This window comes from Poecilia reticulata, chromosome 4 (assembly GCF_904066995.2).
Source record: "Poecilia reticulata chromosome 4, P_reticulata-male-v2, whole genome shotgun sequence".
NCBI lineage: Eukaryota > Metazoa > Chordata > Actinopteri > Cyprinodontiformes > Poeciliidae > Poecilia > Poecilia reticulata.
Window position 1 is genome coordinate 32,982,172 of NC_088833.1, and position 24,679 is coordinate 33,006,850.

Genomic DNA, 24,679 nt, shown 5'->3' on the forward strand with positions numbered 1-24,679 from the left:
GCACTGTAGCTAATATTAGCTGGTATCAAATACATTATTTGATACATTATTAATATTCTAATCACAATATATACACAATAATATGTCCATCTTACTTGTGAAATGTTGTCTGTGGAGCCTCACATCAATAGTCCATCGATCAGAACAACAATATCCCTCAGTGCTGAGGCATCTTCTGCTGTTTTGATTGAGCAAAGTATGAGGGACGACCGCTCCAAGATGGCCGCCGTATTTCCTGCGCCGGAGCAGCCAATGCGGGGTCCATCCATCCATCCATCCATTTTCTTCCGCTTATCCGGGGTCGGGTCGCGGGGGCAGCAGCTTCAGAAGGGAGGCCCAGACTTCCCTCTCCCCAGCCACTTCTTCCAGCTCCTCCGGGGGAATCCCAAGGCGTTCCCAGGCCAGCCGAGAGACATAGTCCCTCCAGCGTGTCCTGGGTCTTCCCCGAGGCCTCCTCCCGGTGGGACGTGCCCGGAACACCTCACCAGGGAGGCGTCCAGGAGGCATCCTGATCAGATGCCCGAGCCACCTCAACTGGCTCCTCTCGACGTGGAGGAGCAGCGGCTCTACTCTGAGTCCCTCCCGGATGACCGAGCTTCTCACCCTATCTCTAAGGGAGAGCACAGCCACCCTGCGGAGGAAACTCATTTCAGCCGCTTGTACCCGTGATCTCGTTCTTTCGGTCATGACCCAAAGCTCATGACCATAGATGAGGGTGGGAACGTAGATCGACCGGTAAATCGAGAGCTTGTCTTGGGTGTCATTGGGGTTTATTTTGTTGTTGTTGTTTTTCTGTTGTGTTTATTGCTTATACTAATAGGAAAAAAATATTATTATTATTGTAGTGGCGATTGTCAAACCAAACATCCAAAGTTCCATTAAGCCACTAAGGCACTGGGGTCAAGTTTCTCAACGCAGGCAAAAGAAGGTGCAATGTCCAAACTTGTAGATTGTTCTTGATTATTTATTTTCACATTTTTGCAAAACAATTACAGAGTTCAAACTTCTCTTTGTTCTCTCTGCTACCTCTCTTGCTATGGTAAAAACCATAGGCCCCAAACCCAAATGCCTGCTGGTCCTTCACCAGGCCCCTACACTTATAGAAAGCGGACCAACCCATCTCACTTCCTGTTTGCTTAGAAAATAAATAAGAAAAATAATAAAACAAAAAATAAATAAAATTAACGATTATTGACCTACAAATAAGTTCTGTAAATAATACAAAATATATAAATTTAAGAATAAGCTAACAAAATTCAAATGGATAAAGAAAATAAAGAATAAATAGCTCCAACAATTATTATTATTATTAAATCCCTTCCTAAATATATGCAAATATATGAATTTCAATACAATTACTTAAACTTACTTCCTGTCTGATGGTGTTTTATTCACACCCAGGCTCCTCTGCCGAACCTTTTTAACTGCCTATTATGGACTTGGCCGTAGTCAGGCGCCTAGCCTTTATTAGTTACATGAACAGGACTGGTAACGAGCCATTCATTTGATTCAGGTGTGTTGGAGCAGGGATGCATCTGCAGGATGGTAGCTCTCAAGGACTGGACTTGAGCACCTCTGGGCTGGAGCATACAAAACAACCCCACTCCCCAACATTATACAGTCAGACCTTTCCTCACACGACGTTATTCACCACTTATTCAATGTGTGAAACCCACTGTGAGGACAATAAAGGTGTAGCCAGAGGGGACAGATGCTGTGCTTCAAGGCTGGTTCAAAAACACAGATTGAAAAATGTTCACTCACACAGACGTGGAACAGTACACCTCATCTGTAATGGACTATATCTCCACCACCATTGACAGTGTCACCACCCAGAAACGGATCAGCATGTACCCTAACCAGAAGCCTTGGATGAATCGGAATGTCCATCTCCTGTTGAAGGCCTGCAACATTGCTTTCAAGTCGGGGGATACACAGGCCCACAGTACAGCCCGGGCTGAGCATTAAAAAGGTCAAACAACAATACAAGGGAAGGTAGAAGAATACTTCTCCAACTCCAACCACTGATGTATGACTTGGACTGATGGACAAGGACTTGTAAACAAGAAAGATGTTTCTCCAGACCACCAATGACTGACCTTCTTGCCCGCCGATATAGGAATGGCATTGAGCAGGATTAAAGTCCTAAGGCTGCGGGCCCTGATGGCATCCCTGATCGTGTTCTCAGAGCATTTTCTGGGGAGCTGGCAGAAGTGTTGACGGACATATTCAATCAGTCCTTGGCCCGTGCTGTGGTACCAACCTGCTTCAAAAACACATCCATCGTCCTGATACCCAAAAACTCCAACCCATAATGATTACCGCCCAGTAGCCCTCAACCCCATTTTCATAAAGTGCTTCGAGCGGGTTGCCTTGGCACCCCTCAAATCTTGTCTGCCCCCAACCCTGGACCCCTATCAATTTACGTACCACCACAGGAGCACAGAGGATGCACTGCACTATGTTCTCTCACATTTAGGCAATAAAAACGCCTTCGATAGGATACTGTCCATAGATTTAAGTTCAGCATTCAACACAGTTATTCTCTTGAAACTCTTCACAAAACTCGTAGACTATGGAATCAGTCCCCTCATGTGCAACTGGTTACGGGACTTCCTCACTAGTCGACCCCAACATGTCTGGCTGGATAAGCACTGCTCATCTACCATCACCATAAACATCGGGGTACCACATGTCTGTGTGATGATTCCTTTCCTCTATTCCCTACTCACCCATGACTGCAAACCTGTCGATGCATTAAAGCATCCTGACCAACTGAATCACAGTTTGTTATTTGAAAGCTGCTCTGCCTTGGACCAGAAGGTGCTGCAGAGGGTGATGACAACCACCCAGCGCATCACCGGAGCACCACTTCCTGCCATAAAGAAAATCTACAGGAAGTGATGTTTAAACAGGGCTGGGAAAATCATGAAAGACTCCAGTTACCCAGCACACAGACTCTTCACCTTTCTGTCCTCTGGGAGGCTCCTGTATCTTATAGGATACAGGAGCCTACAGACTAGGGCGACCAGGTACCGGAAAAGTTTCTTTCCGGTGTCACACTCCTGAATTCCTGATGTCTAAATAACAACAATGGCTGTATTCTCATATACCCAACAACACATGGGCTTATTTACCTGCACTTTTATTTACCTGCATATACTATATTGATAATCTACTCCTGTTTAAAGTCTGTACACTCATGGCCTGTATGTACGTTTTTAGCATATTTTTTTTAAAAGAAAAAACTTCAATGTACATTTGTAATACATTTTTATTTTCTTGTTAAGCACTTCTGGATGGATGTAAACTGCAATTCATTGCTTTGTACTTGTGACATGTGCAGTGACAATAAGGTTGAATTCTATTACATTCTAGTCTATCTTGTTTACTATGCTGTAGAGCCCGAGATCAGAATGTTGTGGATGGGTCGGGGGAATATTGAAAGATTATGCCTGGAGCTTTGGTAAATGCTCCAGGTGTAATCTGGCCCAACTGTCTATGCAGGGCTGGACTCAGGTTGTGTCACTTTGTTTCTGTGGTCAGGATTAGGTCGTTATGCAGTATGTGTAGTTCTCCTTGAGCTGAGGACAAACTCTGTAATTGTCTATCCTGGTCCTCTCAGTAAAAAAATAAAATAAGATGATAGACTTGAATTGGCTTGTGCTTCCATCTTGTGTTTAATGTATTACTTGTGGAAAAGCCATTTACAGGACAATGTGACCCCAGTAACTAATACCCACCAGTAACTGCACACAGCGGCAGCTGACAGGACATACAAATTAGCTACTGAGGGCAAAGGATAGAGCTAACAGGATGCTGAGGAAGACAATAACACACTGGGGAGGGAAACATTTTCAAGGAAGTGGAACTGTTCTAATGTTAAGTGAAAAGAGTTCAGCTTCAGCTTGTGTCACTTATGAAAATATCAAAAATCATTAATCCTTAGCGGGGGGGGATTGATGACAATTCTAGGGTCCTGACCAACAGGGGGCCCTCCACAATTTAATTATTTATTTTTTGTTCATAGAAATAAAAATAAAAAATTGGGGTCCTGTCAATTACAAAATTAATCATATTGTATTTTCAAAGATTGTTTTTAGCAGTAAAAATGTAATGTTTCCACTCCCAGATCAAAAAACACACGTCCATATTAGCCCTGAACCCTCTATCTGTGTTAAATGGTTCGTTCCTGCTTGGAGCGCTTTAGAGTGACGCTGTTAGCAGCAGACAGTGGAAGACACGAACGATTGCGGCAGTTACTATGCTGCTAAGAAAAGTTATAAAATCAGGTTTTCAAAAAAAAGAGAGTGAGAGAGAGAGAGAAAAAGGCAAGAGTGTTAATTTATAACCCAGTTTTTCTCCATGAGAGGTGGGTAGACTGTGTGAGATTATCAACCATTTAGCATAGTTTAGCGCAGCTACAAACTACTGTTTGCCTCCACTCCACTAGCATTTAATGAATTAAGGAAAAATAATACCAACATATTGATATATTTAACTTGTCCCTTGTACCTTTTACCACTTAACAGATGAGTGAGTGAGCAGCAGCTCTAACCCACGTCCCTCCTGACCTGTTCTCTCCTCAGTGAAATTAAAGCTGCAGTATGTCACTTTTATATAAATATATTTTTTTCCACATATTTGTTAAAACCATTATTATGTTGTGACAGTATGGTATGAGAGGTAATCTGTGAAAAATCTATTTCCTCTGCTTTCTCCCAGTGCTAGAAATAACCAGTCAGAGGCAGGAGAGTTTTAGTGCTGTCAATCACAATCTCATGTGGTGCTGCTCATCCTTCCTCCCCCTCGATTTGTGCTGTGCTGCTGCTAGCATAGCACAGAGTTGTGCAGATTCAAACTGTGAATGCTCAGTTTAGTTAGCATAGCTACCAATGACGGCAGATTAACGGTTTCTTGTAATGATAAGCTGTTTCTCCACTATTAGCACATTTAGCAGTGAGTGAATGAGGCTAATTGACAGTGCTAAGAGCGTCCTACTAGTTCTGATTGGTTGTTTTGGTCAGAACGGTGCATTACTTTAACCAGTAATAGTAATTCAGGAAGGAGATGGAGGAGATTGATTGTTTTCAGATTATCTGTCTCATAACAAACTGCTACAACAGCTTTAACAAATATGCACAAAACATATTTTTTATTAAAGTTATGTACTGCAGTTTGAATAAAATGCAACTAAATTCGTGTATGGTTCGTTCTTTGGTTTTTTCGTTTCAAAATAAAATTGCAAAAACAAAACAAGCATGTGGTTTTTGATTTTTTGTTTTTAAAACAAAATTAGAAAAACGGCAATTGCAAAAAGAAGAAAGAAAATGAGCTGCCAATTTAGCTTTACATTATTTCATTGTTGACAATCGGTCTGACCCGGAAGTTCTCTCTGTCCGGTTTACACAGGGGCTGTATCACACATACACACTATGCTCTGTCCCGCATAGAAATAGATTTATACCAGGTAGGAAATGTTTGAAATAATTTGCCAGATTATTAAAAGCTTAACTAAATAAATGTTTGCCTATGGAAGAAGATTTGGGAAAGAAAAAAGGTCATCATTCTGTCTTTAATCTCAGAATTCAGACTTCAGTCTAAAAAAAAATCAAATCTTGTACATCAGTAGGTGTTAGAAAAATGATATAGTCTTCTTCTCTTCTGTGGTTTAACACCTCACAATATCTTTTCACATTTTTATAAGATGCATATTACTGTCCAATTAGAAATGAAAACCTCTGTGCCCTTTATGAGACTATTTATCCATCCATCCATTTTCTTCCGCTTATCCGCTTGTCGGGTCGTGAGCCCAGACTTCCCTCCCCAGCCTCTTCTTCCAGCTCCTCCGGGAGAATCAAAGGCCAGCAGAGAGACATCGTCCCTCCAGCGTGTCCTATTTATTATAACTTATTAGACTCAACTGACTAAACATAATGAACAACTTTTGAGTTGATACTTTTCATTATTTCTTAGCTCTGGATTTATAAGCAAGAAACATTAAAAGAAACAAATATTTAATTTGTATCAACCTTTATGTAATCAGAGCTTTGAACTCAAATCTTACAAAATAAACAGACAAAACATTTTCATAAATTTATTTATTACAATAACATACGCAGATATTCAGCCAATGTTTGGGGAATCATGAAAAAATATTCCTATAATTTATGTATATAAAAGATGAGGAGACAGTGAAGAAGACAATGTCAGGAGGAGGAAGAGGATCACTGGGAGATTCTGGGAAGCTGCATCCAAACCTGGAGCTGAGGCCTCTCCTCCTAAGAGCCGCCTGTATGAAACAATAAAAAATAAATATAAAAAAAATTCACACTGCACATAAGAAGCCAATCAAAGGGAAGAATATATTTCACACACATAAATAATATGAATTTACAAACTACAAAAAGATCAGAGGAAGGGAATATTAGTAACTAGTATCAGATGATGTCAATGATTAGGAGATACTAACATCTTCAGAAGTATCGAACTCTGCAGAGAGGAATATTATATTTTGACACACGTATCAGATAGTATATATGCAAACACATTAAACTCTTCATGTCACACTTTGAGAAGCTACGATCAAATATCAAGCAGCAGAATAGACAAGGTGACTTGTCCAGACCTTGGTTAGCGGGGTAAACACACTCCACCCGGCCGCTGAGCCTGGAGCCGCCTGGAGCCGCCTGGAGCCTCCTGGAGCCGCCTGGAGCCTCCTGGCCCCGTTAGCGGAGCTACGCTGCTCCGAAAACGCTGGAGTATATTTCAAACCGTAAATTAAGCTATAAGGGCTACTTTCTAGTCTAAAAACATCTTAAAACAACTTTTTGTGACAAACCTGTTAAGCCCTACGGACCCACCGGTGGGTCCAGCTGCCACGTGACCTCGACTCGCTCTGTAAACAAAGGCTCCACGTGCCTTTAAAATTTTTTTTTTCTTATCCGCTAAAAGAGGCTTTAATCTTTCAAAAACTATTCCGCATAAAGGTTTTGCCCAAAATGTTAAGATTTTAGAGCTATTTAAAAACAGCTGATGAGATTTAAAGGTCCTCGGGCGATGACGCAACTGCCCGGAAAACCCCCGATCAGCTGATCATCACGGCCATTTTGTGGCTTCACGAGACAGTGGAAAGACTCTCAGAGTATGGCACAAGATGTCGGCTATGCAAAATCATGATGTATTTTCCGGAACCCGATCTAAATGAATGCGTAATTCGTGCGCTCTCCGTGCGTTAGCAGGCGTGGTATGGGAGTCTGAGCACGTGGAGTTATCTCGGTTCCGTGAGTTCAGTTTTGATTTATTTATGATAAATCGATCATAGCAGCAGAAACTGGACAATTTAGAGGCTTTTGAAGGCTTTTGAACAACAACGGTTTTTCAATTTGCTACGAGTGGAGCTAAATCTTGGAAAAATTATCTCAATGGCGCGGAGGAAAATGTCCGATTTGGAGGCGCTGGAAGAACTATTTCGGAGCGATGTTGAGCTGGAAGACTCTTCTGATAGCTGGTGGGATTCGGACGAGGAGGAAGAGGAAGAGCCGGACACAGCAGACAGACTTGATCTCGGTGATGTGTAAGTTTTCCGCCGCAATTTCACACAAAATATTTGATGTTTTGGTTCTATTTATTTATTTATTTATTTCAGTGATTATATGCTTGTAATAACGGCAGGAAGTAAAACCATGTGGTTATTTTTATTTATGTTTTACTAAAATATGTTTTATTTTACTAGTAAGGATTTCATGTTTACTTTGGTTCATTACTTTGTAATAAACCTCTAATTCTTCAAATACTTTATTTTTATTTATAGTCGAGTGGAAGCCGAACCATCAAGCTCGGGTGACGCTGAACCTCCCCCCACCTCCCCCACCTCTCATGATTCTTCACCTTCTTTGAGGTAAGATGTCCATTTTTTTGGTGGTGATGGTGGTGGTGGATTTTCAAAATTGTTTATTTGCTCTTTTAAATTATTCAAAAAGTATTTTTGACTGTTTTATCTTGTTTCAATAAAAGTTTTCTATTTGGAGTCAAAGAAAGAGCTTTCACATCATCATTATTATACATATTACACTGTGCACAATGGTACATTTTGCATATAAATGGGGTAAATGTCATGACCAATGGTTATATTATATGTAGAAAGTGTCATTAGATGGTAATAAGCTATTTAATTTGAACAAACCCCCAGTATTGATGTAAAAAACACATTTGGCACAGTTTGGTGACATTTTGGATAAATGTGCCAAAATGGCCTCTCCGCCTAAGAAATTTCTCACTAATACCATTCTAAAATAAATATGATTCATCTGATTGAGTCCAAATTTGGTATACTTTTACACAACATTTAGATTTAAAAGTCTGTACTACTTTTTTGTGCTACAAATAATATTTTGGTAGTGTTTTCAATGTTTATTTCAAAGAAAATTTTGGCGAGGTTAAAAAAAATGCAAAATATTTTGTATTTTGTCCCTAATATTTCAGGCATGGTCAAAGCTACAATGGTGCTGACACCAGAAAACCATTCTATGACATCTTACCTTTACAGAGGTACCAAAAGTTTCTTATTAAATCTAATAGCTGTGAGGCTATGAGTGATTTACTATTGTGTGTTTTTGTCAGGCGGAAATTTATTTATACCCCCTTCGTGGGTAAGAGGCTAATAGTGTACTTACTGTTTGTCGCTGCTGGAGGCGCAGTGCAATGGAAGCCATCTTGCTGGTCCAGAGACGAGACGGGTATGGCTGCAGTGGAAAGCCACTCCCCGGTGCTCTGGCCTTTCAAAATAAAAAACTTAACTAAAACCTCAGGCTAACCATTTTTCTCGGTGACCAGATGTCCGGTATTATTTGTTTCTCACAGGAGCTTTACTTAAACTGACTTGCGGCTGGCAGAAAATACTACAGTAAATAGCCTGAAATGAACAAGCTTGTGTCCCTGCAGCCTGCATAATGTGTGTGATTTCGTCCCTGCGTCAGCCGGACAGAGAGAACTTCCGGGTCAGACCGCTTGCCAAAAATGAAATAATGAAAACCGAAATTGACAGCTCATTTTCTTTATTTTTGCAATTGCCATTTTTCTAATTTTGTTTTAAAAACGAAAAAACAAAATAGAACACATGCTTGTTTGGTTTTTCTAATTTTATTTTGAAACAAAAAAACCAAAGAACGAACTATACACGGATTCTGCAGGGAGACAAGCTTGTTCGTTTCAGGCTATTTACTGTAGTATTTCCTGCCAGCCGCAAGTCAGTTTAAGTAAAGCTCCTGTGAGAAACAAATAATACCAGAGATCTGGTCTCCGAGAAAAATGGTTAGCCTGAGTTTTTAGTTAAGTTTTTTTTTTTTGAAAGGCCAGAGCACCGGGGAGTGGCTTTCCACTGCAGCCATACCCGTCTCGTCTCTGGACCAGCAAGATGGCTTCCATTGCACTGCGCCTCCAGTAGCGACAAACAGTAAGTACACTATTAATGTGTCACAAAAAGTTGTTTTAAGATGTTTTTAGGCTAGAAAGTAGCTATTATAGCTTAATTTACGCACTTAGTTATGTACAGTTTGAAATATACTCCGGAGTTTTCGGAGCAGCATAGCTCCGCTAACAGGGCCAGGCGGCTCCAGGCGGCTCCAGGCGGCTCCAGGCTCAGCGGGCAGGTGGAGGCGTTTACTCCGCTAACCAAGGTCTGATCTCGGCAAGTCACCTTGTCTATTCTGCTGCTTGATATCAGATCGTAGCGTCTCAAAGTGTAACATGAAGAGTTTAATGTGTTTGCATATATACTGTTTGATACGTGTGTCAAAATATAATATTCCTCTCTGCAGAGTTCAATACTTCTGAAGATGTTAGTATCTTCTAAACATTGACACATTGTTCTCTTCCAATACTAGTTACTAATATTCCCTTCCTCTGATCTTCTTGTAGTTTGTAAATTCATATTATTTGTGTGTGTGAAATATATTCTTCCCTTTTTATTGGCTTCTTATGTGCAGTGTGAATTTTTTTTATATTTATTTTTTATTGTTTCATACAGGAGGAGAGGCCTCAGCTTCAGGTTTGGATGCAGCTTCCCAGAATCTCCCAGTGATCCTCTTCCTCCTCCTGACATTGTCTTCTTCACTGTCTCCTCATCTTTTATATACATAAATTATAGGAATATTTTTTCATGATTCTCCAAACATTGGCTGAATATCTGCTTGTATTTTATTATAATAAACATTTTATGATAAGATTTTGTCTTCAGTTTATTTTGTAAGATTTGAGTTTAAAGCTCTGATTACATAAAGGTTGATACAAATTAAATATTTGTTTCTTTTAATGTTTCTTGCTTATAAATCCATTCATTTTCTTACACCCTTGTCCCTCAGTGGGGTCGGGAGGGGTGCTGGTGCCCATCTCCAGCCAATGTTCCGGGCGAGAGGCGGGGTCACCCTGGACAGGTCGCCAGTCTGTCGCAGGGCAACACAGAGACACACAACCATGTACACACACTCACACCTAGGGGGAATTTAGAGAGACCAATTAACTTGACAGTCATGTTTTTGGACTATGGGAGGAAACCGGAGTACCCGGAGAAAACCCACCATGCACAGGGAGAACATGCAAACTCCAGGCAGAAAGACCGGGGCCGGGAATCTAACCCAGAACCTTCTTGCTGCAAGGCAAAGCTCTACCAACTGCACCACTGTGCAGCCCTGCTTATAAATCCAGTGCTAAGAAATAATGAAAAGTATCAACTCAAAAGTTGTTCATTATGTTTAGTCAGTTGAGTCTAATAAGTTATAATAAATAGGACACGCTGGAGGGACGATGTCTCTCGGCTGGCCTGGGAACACCTAGGGATTCCCCTGGAAGAAGTGGCTGGGGAGAGGGAAGTCTGGGCCTCCCTTCTGAAGCTGCTACCCCCACGACCCGACCCCGGATAAGCGGAAGAAAATGGATGGATGGATAAATAGTCTCATTAAGGGGACAGAGGTTTTCATTTCTAATTGGACAGTCATACATCACTTATAAAAATGTGAAAAGATATTGTGTGGTGTTAAACCACAGAAGAGGATAAGGGGCTTGTAACATTTTTCTAACACCTACTGATGTACAAGATTAATTTGTTTTGTTTTTTTTTAGATTGAAGTTTGAATTCTGAGATTAAAGACAAAATGATGACCTTTTTTTTCTTTCCCAAATCCTCTTCCGTAGGCAAACATTTATTTAATTAAGCTTTTAATAATCTGGCAAATTATTTCAAACATTTCCTTCTGGTATCTATTTCCAGGTATTTACCTGAAATAGATACTACTATCTATATTTTAGTATATTGTATATACATTTTTTTGTATATACAATATCCATCTATTCATCCATCCATTTTCTTCCTCTTATCCGGGGTCGGGTCGCGGGGGCAGCAGCTTCAGAAGGGAGGCCCAGACTTCCCTCTCTCCAGCCACTTCTTCCAGCTCCTCCGGGGGAATCCCTAGGTGTTCCCAGGCCAGCCGAGAGACATAGTCCCTCCAGCGTGTCCTGGGTCTTCCCCGAGGCCTCCTCCCGGTGGGACGTGCCCGGAACACCTCACCAGGGAGGCGTCCAGGAGGCATTTGGATAAATATGCAATATTTATCCAAGATATTGTATATTTTGGATAACCTTTTTCACATGCTTGTTCATGACATACCGGATTATAATTGGTATGCTAATACTATTCAGAAAGGAAAAACTTAAACTAAAGGGTTTGAATGACTGGCAGAATGTTCTAGTCGCGGTTTGAGCGTCTTTTTAAACCAGAGCAGATTAAAGGTTGGTAAAAAAAAAAAAATTGGACGGACTAGCCCTTTAGATCTTTACTGAATGGGAAGCTGCATTTAGCAGCTAATGCAACAAAGTCGGAGCCTCTTCGGCACATGACCTGTTTTTGAGCAATATGGCTGAAAATAACATGCCCAAAATGAATTGAATGTATCTCAAGAACTACGGAGTTTATTTTAATTGTTTTGGTATCAAAACAAAGGCAAGACCCTAGAGAACATGTTACAGCTCTAAAAACCACCCTGCCTGTTACTGAGGAAAGTGAATTAATATGATGAACAGCAGAAATTAGGAAAAAAATTAATTTCCGCCTAAAAAAAAAAAACTTCAATCTATGAATGTTCCTTTCAAAACATGCAGTGAAAGCCAAAAAAAGTAGAAAACAACAGTACACAATCTGACCTTTTACTGTGGCAGGTTTCATGAAAAAAAAGTCAATCATTTGAACTTTCTTAGTTTTTATTTCTGTAGGTTCTATTTCAATCATTTATTCTTTTCATATAATAAATTATTATTTATCATAAATAAGTAATTACATCTAATAATTGTTTTTGGGGGTTCTTTTGAAAAATCCACATTGCATTCATTCATAAAAAGAGAAAAAAATAGACAAATTGTAATAGACTGAAAATGGAACAGATTAACTCACAATAACACTTCAAATAGAATTATACAACAATGAAAATGCAAATAGCAAGACTAAGTTGTCAAAATGATATGATTACAGGAAAAACTAATATATCTCAGAATTACATTACAATAACAATGCGCTCTGCGTAAAATCATCCAGTTCTCCATTCAGGCTTTCAAAACTACGCAGGGCAGTTTTTCGGGAACCCATTGGTCAATTTTGACGATTGACATGCCGTTCGAACCGTCAGAGCCAATAGAATCTGAGGGCATTGACATTAATACGGAAACTAAAGTCATTCACCTATTACAGTGGGAAAAAGGCCTGTGACGTAAATTGACCAAGTTTGACTCACAGTTTGTGTATGTACGTAAAACACGGAAATGCCAAAACCATGTGAGATGTACTCAGGAAAAATGGATTATTGGACCAAGTGGAAATATTTACTCTAATATGGATTATGACCACGAAACAGCAAAGGTAGGACTGGATTTTTGCTTTTAGCTTCGTGAAATTAGCCATTTCTGTTTTTCTTCTTTAGCTGCTGGTTCAGTGAGTTTTGCACGTAGCGTGGTGACTCTGGTATTGTTGGAAACCGCAGAGCTTCGGCTTTACTCTGATAGATAGTTTTTGTATATCGGGCCTCCTTGCTCTTTTATTGTTGCGTCTTTTACCGGGTGTGCCTCGTTAGTGTCTAATTGCGTTTCTTTCTATGAATCTGCTTAGTGTTCAGTCTGGGTGTGGTTGAGGTAGAAAATATTGTTTCTTTCATTTAGAGGAGCTTTTTCCCTTTACGTGGATATGCAATATGCCTATATTAATAAATGTATTACATGTGTTTTTAATTTATCTTGTTGCGGCGCTGAGGACCCAAATTTGGGTCCCCTAGTGACAGAGAGGTTGGCTATCTGTGTGAAAGTATCATGATCAAATTAATTACATGCCGCTTTGGACGAGTGGTATGGAGGACCAAAACTGACATAATAATAAATAAAATAATAAATATATAAATAAAAGAATAAATATAAAAATAAAAGTAGAAATATATAAATAAAAGAATAAATATATATTTTGATAAGAAATAAAAGCATAAATATATACTTTGCTTTGATTTTTTTGCTTCTCCCTTTTCCGTTTGCTGTATTTCCATTTGCTGTATTTATTTCTGAATTTATTTCTGTATTTATCTCTGTATTATTTGCTCGTTGTATTTCTGCTTGCTGTTTTTCCGTTTGCTGTATTTATTTCTGTATTGTTTTCTCGCTTCATCGTTATGTTAATGAGGTGGGCTGCCTTCTATGTCCAGCTCTCTATTGGTCAATAAACAGGAAAGAGAACGATCCGTGTGCAGATCGATTGTGAATGCCTTCCTACTTGGCGCTTTCGGCCTCAGTTCAACAGTCCTCGGGAAACCTGACTGAAAAATTCACAAATACCCCTTATCTTAAAGATACAATAACAGGTAAGGTTACTAACAGCATTTAAGTGTTAGATAGCTGTTATTACTCATTGTCAATCCACCATTCTCTGACAGTGTATATAATAAACAGCCTCTGTCATGTTTTTAGAAATACTCCGAACCCACATGCAGCAAAACACTCAGGAGAAAACTGAAGATCAAGGGTTTATTTACAAACAAATCCAGGGGAACTCGAGCGAGGGAAAACTATGAACTGGAGGCTGGGCAGAAACGTCGGGGCTGGGGGGCAGGAGCCAGAATGATGTCAGTCCGGGGAGCTGAGGGAGAGAGAGACCGACTCGATGGTGCTCGTCGGGGAAACCCGGATCCAGCTGACGGGCTTGGTTGGTCCTGGACTCGATCCGGCTCTCAGACTTGATCGAACCTGGGGTGGTGAGATGGAGGCGTTAGAACACGCAGGATTAACAATATAAGGCTTTCTTACTGATCTCTGTTACCGCGAAGGTCAACACTCTGGCGAGGAAGTGTTGTTAGGCGGCTCCTCTTAAGCTCCTGGTGATGATCGGATGACCTGCAGGTGCGTGGTGACACACCCGCGGGGTGGGGCGTCAGAAGGGAGCTGGGGAAACCCCCTCTGGTGGTAGCTGGCGGTGGCGCAGGGACGGAGGACAACAACAGCCTCCGATCGGAGAGTAAACCAGCTAGCAGCAGCTTTAGCCACAGTTAAGAAACATACACATACACCGCTGCCTTTCAGTGATGTATGTGTACATAAGTGATTTCACTAAAATCACTTATGTCTTCCAACACTGTTATTTAGAAAAGCATTTTAAGTATTGATTTAAGCACCATCTGCCAAATAATTTCCATATTCTGATGTGATTCATAATTTCTCCATTTGTTTTGTTGTCCATCTTTCTCAACAGTAGCCGACCTAACAACCTACCATATCTGGGATGGTCTTGTTCCTCTGTCCATGGCAGATTCAGTCAATCAGCTGTGGGACATCTGCTGCCTAGTCAAAGTATCATGGGCCTCTTGATTTAAAAGGACAAACCAGTACAGAGCCTCTCTGCTCCTGCAAGTCACACTTCTTGGATGAACACTCACTACTGCTAGCAGCTGTTAGAAATGAAATCTTTGTGTATCTATTCTGTAATTAATATATATATATGTATCTATTAATAAATGAATTGATGTGTAGAGTTCTGTAAAAACTATTGTAAATAACTTCTCTTGAGTAATCTACATATATGCAACTTTTACATTTAAATTGCTTCTTTTTGTAAATTTTACATATCTGGCAACAAAGTATGTGGAGGAGAGGAAATGCTAAAATTAAAGCTGCCATTGTGGAACAAAGGTTTGTGGCTGTTTCTTTAAAACATCTATTTAATAATTATATTAAACACTGCATGGTTACTACATTACACAAACATAATTACGACAGTTAATAATTTAAGTCATTGATAGAGAAAATGTAGTTACAAAAGACATATCAATTTTATTTCAACATGTACTCAGGGTTTACAACTTAAGACATCCATGTTGGGTCCTTGGCGGGTGCCAGTCTGCAGTGAACTGGTGCCAGTCTGCAGTGAACTGGTGCCAGTCTGCAGTGAACTGGTGTCAGTCTGCAGTGAACTGGTGCCAGTCTGCAGTGAACTGGTGTCAGTCTGCAGTGAACTGGTGCCAGTCTGCAGTGAACTGGTGTCAGTCTGCAGTGAACTGGTGTCAGTCTGCAGTGAACTGGTGCCAGTCTGCAGTGAACTGGTGTCAGTCTGCAGTGAACTGGTGCCAGTCTGCAGTGAACTGGTGCCAGTCTGCAGTGAACTGGTGTCAGTCTGCAGTGAACTGGTGCCAGTCTGCAGTGAACTGGTGTCAGTCTGCAGTGAACTGGTGCCAGTCTGCAGTGAACTGGTGCCAGTCTGCAGTGAACTGGTGCCAGTCTGCAGTGAACTGGTGCCAGTCTGCAGTGAACTGGTGCCAGTCTGCAGTGAACTGGTGCCAGTCTGCAGTGAACTGGTGTCAGTCTGCAGTGAACTGGTGTCAGTCTGCAGTGAACTGGTGCCAGTCTGCAGTGAACTGGTGCCAGTCTGCAGTGAACTGGTGCCAGTCTGCAGTGAACTGGTGCCAGTCTGCAGTGAACTGGTGCCAGTCTGCAGTGAACTGGTGCCAGTCTGCAGTGAACTGGTGGATGACAGAGACAATAATATACTGTAGTGAGCAGTTTGAAGCAGAAGTCCCAACATGTGATCCACAGGGTTTTCCCAGCTGAGCACAAACTTCATGCACTTTGTTTCCACAGCAGAATCAAGTGTAACCTGTTAAAAGGGATATAAAGTTGTTATTCCTATGTTATTAATTTTCTACTGCCAAGTCTACAACCGCAGGAAAACAAAGTATAAGAAACTTAATCTTCTAATCATAACATTTGATAAATATTCATTGGAGAAATGTGAAGTTAATGAACTAATATATATATATATATATATATATATATATATATATATATATATATAGAGAGAGAGAGAGAGAGAGAGAGAGAGAGAGAGAGAGAGAGAATCACATTTCTCCAATGAAAAGTTAATATCTATCTTTCTATCTATCTATATCTATCTAAAACAGCGTCTTCCTCCTCATGTCTTTATCGTATTAAGAGTTTAACTTCTCAGGACGTGGTGGAGCAGCGGGTGTTTGGCTTAACTGTCAAGTTTTGGACTTGTGGCTTCAGGTAATGTCGCATGTCGCTACTTAGCGGTTGGTGAAACTAGCGTAAGTGAGGAGGGTTTAATACGATCACGCATTTTACATGACGGGTGGCAACCCGTCTATACTATAAACATCTGATTAAGATTAGAGCCTAAATACGTTCTATTTCCAAAACAGAAAGGCGACGGAATGTTAGCCAGCTAACAAATTACTATTGCTGTCCTAGCATATCAACTAACAGCTAGAAAAAATATATATATATAAAACCTAACCCTAACCCTATAAAAAAAAAACAAAAAAAAACACGTACCTTCGTTGTCAAACTGGTATCAATCAGCGAGGAATTTGTCCCGTTTAGATTATGTATAGATAGTGGATGTTAGGATGTTGTTTGACGTCTTGTGAAAAGGGTCTATAAGCCTCTCCGAAGAGGACCACAGCGCAGGCATTCACAATCGATCTGCACACGGATCGTTCTCTTTCCTGTTTATTGACCAATAGTAGAAGAGCTGGACATAGAAGGCAGCCCACCTCATTAACATAACGATGCAGCAAAAATACAGCGAGAAAACAATACAGAAATAAATACAGCAAACGGAAATACAGCAAGCAGAAATACACTGCTCAAAAATAAAGGGAACACTTAAACAACACAATATAACTCCAAGTAAATCAAACTTCTGTGAAATCAAACTGTCCACTTAGGAAGCAACACTGATTGACCACAGGGACCCTCGTCGGGTCAATCAGTGTTGCTTCCTAAGTGGACAGTTTGATTTCACAGAAGTTTGATTTACTTGGAGTTATATTGTGTTGTTTAAGTGTTCCCTTTATTTTTTTGAGCAGTATACATCGAGCAAATAATATAGAAATAAATACAGAAATGAATTCAGAAATACAGCAAATGGAAAAGGGAGAAGCAAAAAAAATCAAAGCAAAGTATATATTTATGCTTTGATTTCTTATCAAAATATATATACTGCTCAAAAAAATAAAGGGAACACTTAAGTGTTCACTTAAATGTTAAAGTGTTCCCTTTATTTTTTTGAGCAGTGTATTTATTCTTTTATATATTTCTACTTTTATTTGTATTATTTTATTTATATATTTCTTTTATTTTTATATTGATTTTTTTCATTTATATATTTCTACTTTTATTTTTATATTGATTCTTTTATTTCTTATTATGTTGGATATATAGTTATTTTATCTATATATTTATTCGTTTATTTATATATGTCGGAAAAATATTTATTATTTTATTTATTATGTCAATTTTGGTCCTCCATAGGGTGTAGAAACAAAAGCTGTGTCCGAATTCAGGGTCTGCATCCTTCGAAGGCCGGAAGAAAAATATCTGCTGTATTCTAGCCTCCACCAACTGTCCCCGCCCCAACCTCAACGTAACTCATGTTGCCAAGCAACCGTGACAGCGTGAAGCAGAGAGGAGAGAAGAAAAAAAAAAAAAAAAAAACAACGGAGCCGAAGTTTGTTTTTCAGTCAAGTATTACTGATTTCTATATTATTCTTCACCTTTTACAGTAAATGATGTTCCATAGTAAAAAGTAAATCTCTTAGTTTGATTCTAAAATGTTCAAATGTGTACTGCACTTTTCTACAAGGAATACATATAAGCAAATTATTCATTTATAAATATAATACTCTCCACATGGCAAATAGGACATTACGGTTAAATAAGCCTATTATGTTTGAAGGCTTAACTTTAATCAAACCGATGTGCTCTGATTTGAAATACTTTATAAACCAAACAATTTTCAACCAGACCTATCTGAATAATATCGGTGTTTAACTCCCACTCATGGGGAAAGCTAGCGGGAGATTTTATAACAATTTGCGTGTACCAAACCTGGAACGCCCGGCCAGCTGACAGCTGGCGGGGAGCTGGCTGTTAACGCAGCGGCATCAGACAGGTCCGAAAATGTCAGAGCAATATTGCAATTAGGTGATGTATTGATGAACCGAACAGATATTTGAGATTTACACACTTACATTCTCGCCTGAAAACATTGTACCAAATCACGTTGTGTCATTTAAAGTGTTATATAGCTAAAAAAAATTGTCGCTATTCACCGCCATTGACGCTCTGCCTGAACGCCCAGTTGGAACCCGCAATGAATTATGGGATCTCGTGGGCCGTGAAGGATACACCGGACATTCATACCTAGACGCCTCATGGAGCGGGTCGGCCCGTTGCTGCGATACGTAACAGCGTCCGCCATATTGAATGTTGAATATGTGCCAGTAAGGTAATACAAGTAAATGGACCGAACTTCACAAAGTGCCGTTCTACAAAGTATTTTAAGTTAATACCTGTCATTGACACATTTTCTCACACGCATTAATATATTTGGCAATCAAAGAAATGACTAAAGACAGTTTCTAACTTTTGATGGGATTGTTTAATTGTTTTGGGGCATTTCTGAATAAAGAGCACAATGTTTTATTTGATAGAAATTATTCTGATAATTTTTATATTGACATTGATGAACAGACACACTTTTACTGTGTTTAATTAAAGAACATATTTACATAATTCCATAATTTAATGTACACGTTTCAAGACAAGAAACAAATTATTTTCTTGCATTTATTTTTATACATGATTGAGAAATGGGGCTGCACAGTGGCACAGTTGGTAGAGCTGTTTCCTTGCAAGGCTCTGGGTTCAATTCCCAGCCCCGGTCTTCCTGCATGGAGTTTGCATGTTCTCCCTGTGCATGCATGGGTTTTCTCCGGGTACTCCGGTTTCCTCCCACAGTCCAAAAACATAATTGTCACGTTAATTGGTCTAAATTCTCTGAGTGTGCATGGTTGTTTGTCCTGTGTGTCTCTGTGTTGCCCTGCGACAGACTGGCAACCTGTCCAGGGTGAACCCGCTTCTCACCCGGAACGTTAGCTGGAGATGGGCACCAGCACCGCTCCTGACCCCATTAGGGGACAAGGGTGTAAGAAAATGGATGGATGGATTGAGAAATGACTTTTGATTTATAAATCAGTCATTGTCAAACATTAAACTACATATTTTTCTTACTTTTTTCCAGAGAAAAAATATTTATTACAGTTTGTCAACTTTGCTATTAACAGCAGAGTGAAAATAATCAGAGTAAATTATTTTTATTTCGTTACATAAGCTGTATTAATACACTTAATACTTCAAATTGAGATATTTAAAAATACACAAAAAATGAAAGAATAAAACATTTATTTATTATACTGGGAACACTGGTCACAGGCTTCAGTCTGCTGGTCACACTGGGAGAACTCAATGACTTCTGAGACGTCCTGGTTCACAGGCTAAAGCCAAGAATAAAAGAAATTATCCAAATTTCCTTCACATTCAGAAAAAGAAATATTCAGCATGTTGGGCTCTGACTCGTAGCATCTTTATAGCTAAATACCGACATGGTGAAGCTGAGCTGGAAACAGACTGAAGACCAGCAGCTCCAGCTCTGATCCTGACTGACCTTTCCTCACTAAATCCCCTGGTTTTTAATGAACCTCTCCTCTAACAGCGGTTTTTCATCAGCTCTCTCTCATTAGATAACAGTATGAAAACGTTAGCTGCTACGCTAACAATTAGCAGTTATTTTGGGCCAATTTAGATACATAGGAAATATTTCTTGGTTGTTTAGAAGCGAATTTCTGGCTGCAAAGTCTGATCTTTCATCCTTACCTGTGAAATGTAATGCCAATGAATCCAGTTTGTTTCGTAAAACGGTTGAAACAAGTCCACACAGCACAGCACAGGACTTAAGGAGCTCCGATCGCCCTGCTGCCACATAGAAGATGGCGGACGCTGTTACGTACGACTCAGAGCTCTATGAGGCGTCTATGTATTAATGTCTATGCACCAGACCCATCCTTCAAATCTGGGGAAAAGAAGGACGCATTTGAAGGATGCATTTGAAGGAGTCTTTGAATTCGGACCAGCCTAAAGTGTGCGGGGCAGAGCATAATGTGTATGTGTGATATGGCCCCTGTGTAAGCCGGACGGAGAGAACATCCGGGTCAGACCGATTGTCAACAATGAAATAATGAAAAGTTAAATTGACAGCTCGTTTTATTTTTTATTTTTGCAATTGCCATTTTTCTAATTTCGTTTTAAAATCGAAAAAACAAAACAACACATGATTGTTTTGTTTTTCCAATTTTATTTTGAAACGAAAAAACCAAAGAACGAACCATACACGGATTCAACTAAATAGCATTTTTAGAAGTCTGGATTCCTTTATGTGTAGTTGCACCTAGGCCTGTCGCGATAAACGATAAATCAATCGCACGATAAATTAAACCTATCGACCTCATTTTAATTATCGGATTTATCGTCTCTTCCTGCCTTTTTTTCTTTCTGTTGATGTTACTGAATGAAAAAAGCATAGACATAATATAAGAGCAGACCCCGCATTGGCTGCTCCGGCGCAGGAAATACGGCGGCCATCTTGGAGCGGTCGTCCTTCCTACTTTGCTCAATCAAAACAGCAGAAGATGCCTCAGCACTGAGGGATATTGTTGTTCTGATCGATGGACTACTGATGTGAGGCTCCACAGACAACATTTCACAAGTAAGATGGACATATTATTGTGTATTTATTGTGATTAGAATATTACTTTACTGTAATTATGTCCACTGGCGAGATACCAGCTAATATTAGCTACAGTGCTTGGTGTAATACGGGTTCAGCCGCTATGAAGGAATCTAAAAAAATGTGATTATCTGACACAAGAGCCTATATTAGAAATAAAACAATGTAACACATATTATAAAACTTATATTATGTGTTATAACATTCACCAGCAAAGTTTACACAGGTGATAAAGACTATTATTTATATGTAATTCTTTCATTAGTAAGATACATCCCAAATCTTACGTTTTTGTTTTGAAAGTTTCCTAAAGACGCGATATGAGGAAGAAGAGGGAGAATCTATAAAGAGAGACGATTCACTGCAGCATGGATGAATCTCACATCGGATTTTGGACTCAATCTCAGCTGCTGAATCTCTGAAGATAGAACTCGTCGGCTGAAAAAAAAAAATTAAAAAAAAAAAATATATATATAAATTACATATAAACATGTATCCAATATGTATTATTCAGTATTCATCATTATTTATTTGTGTTTGTATAGTTATATAAATATGTATTATTACTAAATAATTTAGTAAATAAATTATGAACGGCTGTGTGCTTTTTTAATATGCTCATCATACATCAATATCAGAATATTCCATTTCTTCTTTATAGCCACTAAGCATATTTAAATATGCTGAACTATGTATTAAAAACATACTTAGATAATACAATTGTTTATAAATGTAGCTTTGATAGATGTTTGAATATGGTTTCCAGAAACAAAAAAGCGTTTTATGATCGATTAAATGCGCTGATACGTCATTGTGCTGCTAAACACATAACGCTGAGTGGAGTGGTGGACCGCTCCAAGATGGCCGCCCTAAATCTCTTCAGCGACAATAGGCGAGAGCGGCCATGAGGCGTCTATCCTTATATTGTCTATGGAAAAAAGGCTCAACTCCGGTGCTCTCCACTGACCCTCCCTTCCTATTTCCTTAGTGTAATGTCCAGCGTACACTACACAAGTTGTCGGTCGATTGTCGGCCCATTTTCAAACCCTGAGACACATTAGCCGACAGAAATCCTAGTTATGACGGTTCGATCGGGTTCGATCGTGCCGTGTGGTGTAATTTTAAAATCAGGCATTAATCAATGCTTTACTATAATCTACCTGTGATGCATGTGGCTCAGCGTAAAGTTCTGACTGAATGAAAATCATTGTAACCTATTTATGCCACGTTAACGAAGAACAGCTGAAAAGTTACCAGGTTTATCAACTGAGGTAGCAATTTGGCTCCAACTCCTCCTCTTGTCATTTCTATATTCTTTGCACGAAATGTTGAATAAATATTAATGTTGTTTCCAAATATCATCTCCAATGTCCGCTGGACTTTGTGTTGCGCCATGTCAGCTGTTTGGGATTCCACTCCATAATTTCCCCTCAGAAAGCAGGAGGAGAATCCACGCTTTCTGATTGGCTACCTGTCATATTCAGCGTTAAGCTCCCAGTCAGGGAAAACCCCTGATTTAGATCGGAGCGGCCACGACGATCTAAATCACACTACAGGATGATCGATTACGAAATCACCAGCGACAATTTTAGATCGTGGCCGATCTAAGATTGTCTTAAGGGGAAAATAGGGGCAAAAAATCGTGTAGTATGAAATACTGCATCAGGTAGTCGGATGCGCCCATCTTCTCTATTTAAATCTAGTGATTACTGAAAGGCAATCACTAGATTTGCCTAGGTATTGCTTCTTGAGAATTGCAGCTGACATATACTCCTTCAGTGATGGAAGTTCATTTATTTACATCAGGTGGATCAGATTTAGCATTTTTTACTGTGGAGGCAGTGCTCAATGGCAGGACTGTTGGACATTGAATCAACCACCAATGTGTTCGGGGAGCGCTTATTAATGATCGCAAAATAAATATCAAGCCTGAAAACCTGATGTCGTAACGGACTGAATGTTTTTAATGTGCTCAGCTCGAGAAGCGCAGGCGGTTGCCATGGCAACGGGTGTGCTAATGACAGAGAGAGACGGAGAGTAAAAAGGTGCCACTGATTTAGAGTTGATCACCTGTTCAGGTTGCATTACCTTTGTTTACCTTTGCTGTGGCGCTTTACAGCCGCTGTAATTTCTGAACGTACAATAAACAACAAACTTGGACTAATTACCTCGTTCTTTTTGAGCATACGTCATTCACAACAAACATCAAACACGGTAAGTATGTTTCATTAAGTATTTAACAAACAAATGGCTTCTACCGCAATAATTATGTGAAATTAAATTAATTGTTCAATATAAAAAAATAGTTTGGTGCTGTCGGGCTCAGAGTCTGAGAGACTTTTCCTTTATCAAACAATTTATTCATTTATTTTTTGCCTCTTATTTAGTGGAAATATTGATGTTGATGAGATTTTCTCCAAAAAAATAACCTTTTTCAACCTTTATAGCTTCACTGTTGAAAATGAGAAGCTAACATTCACAAATGACATTGAGATAAAATCTAGTCCAACATCTGAATGTTCCTCTGGAACCTGTTGGAGGAAAAACATCCCAACTTCAAAAGATGTGCTTTAACCTAACAGAGCTCTGTGGTTCGTCCTATCAGTATGAGAATCAGGGTGAGGAGGTGCCATGTTAGGAAGAGAAGTGGAAGCTGCAGGATCTTCAGAACAAACAGGTCATGATGCTGGGCTACTGATTATCCCTCTGTCTGGACACATGATCACTAGAACCAGTTTGAAGCTAAAATGAATGGTTATATGCCAGACATGGAAAACTGGGATGCACTCCATGCCATGATGTTCAGAATTTAGGTCTCATGGCATCTCAAGGTGTCAACATTGCAGCCAGTGGACTGAAGGAGATACAGTTTTATTTTGTAGCAATTCAAGAGCTACCAGCTTTTATTGCTTCACAAAAAAATTATTCAGCACAGAAACTCCAAAGCACACAAAGAAGCTACACACACATATATATATATATATATATATATATATATATATATATAATTTTATTTTATTTATTTTTTTGTCATAGTACCTCCAAGAATTTAAAACTACTTTTACCCCTGTCTAAAGCTAATAGAAAAAATTTAAGCAACCTACTTGCATACTGGGTGTGGAATGTTAGATGTTAAATTCATGAGCAGTAAATATTGTGCTAATTATCAGTATTGAACCAAAGAAAGCAAGGAAGATGCAGCCTTTAAAATTGTGACGCTTTTTATGGGTCAAATAGACTCAAAAAATTCTAACAGTCTGCGGGGGGGCAAACAAATTTTTTGTCAGGGGGTCCAAGATTCCTGGCGGCGCCCCTGATCCTAGGTATTGCTTCTTGAGAATTGCAGCTGACATATACTCCTTCAGTGATGGAAGTTCATTTATTTACATCAGGTGGATCTGATTTAGCATTTCTTACTGTGGAGGCAGTGCTCAATGGCAAGACTGTTGGTAAATGTGATCTTCAGGCCTTGGAGGTATTAAAGGGGCCGAAAATGCAAAAGAATTCAAAAGTTCTGAA

General features: G+C 39.5%; 1 protein-coding gene across 2 annotated transcripts in view; it reads right to left on the reverse strand.

The window, feature by feature from the left end:
- Positions 1–24,679, reverse strand: part of arhgap39 (Rho GTPase activating protein 39) — a 92,349-nt gene that overhangs the window by 43,998 nt on the left and 23,672 nt on the right. The window lies entirely within an intron of this gene.